General features: G+C 35.9%; 1 long non-coding RNA gene across 1 annotated transcript in view; it reads right to left on the bottom strand.

Annotated features, from left to right (window-relative positions):
- Positions 1-3,249, bottom strand: part of LOC149134909 (uncharacterized) — a 246,121-nt gene that overhangs the window by 174,126 nt on the left and 68,746 nt on the right. The window contains exon 2 of the long non-coding RNA XR_016242099.1: positions 1,991-2,069. This is a non-coding gene — a long non-coding RNA (uncharacterized LOC149134909). The remainder of the gene's footprint in view (positions 1-1,990; positions 2,070-3,249) is intronic.

Here is a 3,249-nt window from a genome sequence, read left to right as displayed (position 1 = left end):
AATTTTAATTACTGTAATGCACAATGATTACTTGCTCTAATTAAACTGAAATAATAAATTAATGTAAGGAAATAAAAGGTACCCGAATATATCAACAGAAAGAAAAATATATGCATATATAACATTAGGTAAGTCTCCGAGGATATCTAGGCTTTTCAACAAATTTGTAATTGTGAAAAGAATCGAGTTTCTGTGAAATCTTGCTACAAACATCAGTTGGCTACGAAGGATGAATATAAAGCGACCGGGTCGTACAAAGAGATGAACAAAGTCTGTTTAAATACTGCTGAAAACGGTGTCTCATCGAAATACTGTGAATGCGTTTCGGCTGTCTTGTGTTAAATACGCGAGTCGTTCGTAGTTATTTTGAGGTCCCTAACTCACCAACGCCTCAAGTTATGCAGCGTGGATCATTTAATCTAGGTATGTTTTAGTTGAGTGAACTCAAAAACTAATTAGAAATCAAGACTGTAACAAATGTAAAATGTGTATGGGAATTATAGGCACGAAAAGAATGCGTGTATGTATATATGTATGTATATGCGTGTGTGTCTGTATTTCTGTATTCTTGTACATGTATTGATGTATATGTGTGTGTTCATGTGTACAGGTATTTATAAATGAATACATGGTTAGATAGATAGAAAGATAGATAGATGTCTGTACTTACACACACACATATATATATACACATTTATTTATGAAAGGATATGTGTATATATATATACGCACACATATATATACATATATGTGTGTATATAGATAGATAGATGTGTGTGTAGGTATGTGTATTAGAACGTGTGTGCATGAATATGTACATTTGTATACGTGCATGTCTATATGCATAAACACACATGTATAACCACATATACATGTCATACATGTGGTAATACCATTCCTCCAATCTCAAACCTAGTGAGAGAGTGGGTGAATAATGTTATTTTTAATAATCGTATACATTCCATCTAACGACGGGAGCATTCTCACTTGAGGCATGCACTATTCCCCAGGCAATAGAGTTCTACATTACAATAATATTATTCAAATTCTACAGCTCCTGGAGTCAGTAAACAATAAAAAAAAAAAACTTAAAGAATGAAAATTATATCGAAATGCTGGTTCCGATTTCTCTATATATTCATATTTTATATTTTCATAATTTTCTCTGGTTGTTTTTCATCATCAAATTATATTCAATTATATATGGATGTGTATACGTGTGTGTGTGTCGATAACTGTGTTTGTATGTGCGTGTATGTGTGTGAATTTGAACTGTCGTTGTTACAATTGGCTTGAAAAGATAATGCAGCCGAATTTCTGACTCTTCAATGTTTCAGATTAGAAAAATAAGAACATAAGCACTCAGATACGCACACGCACGTGCACAAATGTATAATTGTATATATGTTAGTGAGTGAGCGGGCGAGTGTGCGTGTGTGTGTGTGTGTACATATATATATAGAGAGAGAGAGACAGACAGACAGACAGACAGAGAGGGAGAGAAATAGACAGACTGAGCGAGTGAGCGAGTGATTGATTGATTGATTGGTACATAGATATATATGTGCGTGTATATATATACACACACACACACACACACACACACACACACAATGAAAGTGTGAGAGGGAGAAAAAGAGGAGAGAGGAAGGTACATGTACATATTTTACAAGAACTTAGACAAAAAGACGCATGAAAATATACCCAGGCTGCATATTTTCATAAAAGATGTGTATATAAGTATATACATGTGTGTGTGTGTGTGCGTGCGATGTATGCTTGATATATACAGTCTTCGGAGCCAAGGTTTCTCTGGCATTCACATTCACAGAGAAGTCTTATGATCACGTGATGCTTTTGTCAGCAACACTGCAAAGAGAACCGTGTGGCTGTGTTTTACCGTTTATATAAATCGTCACATAGAAACAGGTGTTGTACAGAAACGGTAGAAATATTTCCTAGGCATGCTGAAAATATAATATACACTTACCTTAGGCTTGCAAAGAATAAGTCCTAGGGGCGATTTGTTCGACGAAAGGCGGTGCTCCAGCATGGCCACAGTCAAATAACTGAAAGAAATAAAAGAATAAAAGTATACCATATTATATTGCATCATATTATATTATATTATATTTTATTTTATTCTATTTTATTATGTCATAATATGCGATATATATATATATATATATATATATATATATATATATATATACAAACGAGGGAGTGCTGAAAAGTTCCTGGCGTTGGGTAAACGAAAACACAAGAGAATAAATGAATTATGATATTCAACATATTCCCCTCTCAGATGCACACTTATCGCAGCGGGTCCTTTAGTTTTTCTAAGCCCAGTAAAAGAGCTCGGAATTGTGGGACTCGTGACACTCTTAACGCTAGGATCTTTTCAGTACACCCTTGTGTGTGTGTGTGTGTGTGTGTGTGTGTGTGTGTGTGTGTGTGTGTGTGTGTGTGTGTGTGTGTGTGTGTGTGTGTGTGTGTGTGTGTGTGTGTGTGTGTGTGTGTGTGTGTGTGTGTGTGTGTGTGTGTGTGTGTGTGTGTGTGTGTGTGTGTGTGTGTGTGTGTTTATATATATATATATATATATATATATATATATTTCCTTGTTCTGTACAGAGAATATTAGCTGCATTTTTCGAAGCAAATCATGTACACAACCCCACCATTTACTGACTTATATATATATATGTATATGTATATGAATGCTTTTCGAAATCTGGTTCCTTTTGCTTTAATTGGCGATAATCGGTATTATATTAATCACCTGGCCGAGGTTGCTTACAGCACTGAATGTATGTATACTTCTTTACATCTGTATATGTGTGTGAGAGAGAGATTTGGGGGATCGGTATATGTAATGGTGCATCATCTCATATGCACGTTACCAAGATGTCCAGAAAGAGCTGACAAATGAGAAAGATGGATACTAAGATCCTTCGGCTCAAGAAACCAAGAAAACATGTTGACTCTGTTCTCAGCCACCTGGACTACTGAGATGACAGCTGTGGTCACCTCAGTGCCAAACTAAATGCTGAGCTTGGAGCGGTCCAACGCCACTACACTGAAATCATTGTAAGAGTACAACAAATGAGTTGCAGTGGGAGGCTCCAGAAACTATCTCTTTTCTCCCTGGAGCAAGGACGCGAGAGCTGAGTAATAATCTATATATAGAAAATTCAGGAAAGAGCTAATACTAAATTTCAGCCTCGACTGTTATTCAAATGACCTAACTGG

This window comes from Octopus bimaculoides, chromosome 6 (genome assembly GCF_046866305.1).
Source record: "Octopus bimaculoides isolate indiv1 chromosome 6, ASM4686630v1, whole genome shotgun sequence".
NCBI lineage: Eukaryota > Metazoa > Mollusca > Cephalopoda > Octopoda > Octopodidae > Octopus > Octopus bimaculoides.
This window is presented reverse-complemented; position numbering and strand designations above follow the sequence as displayed.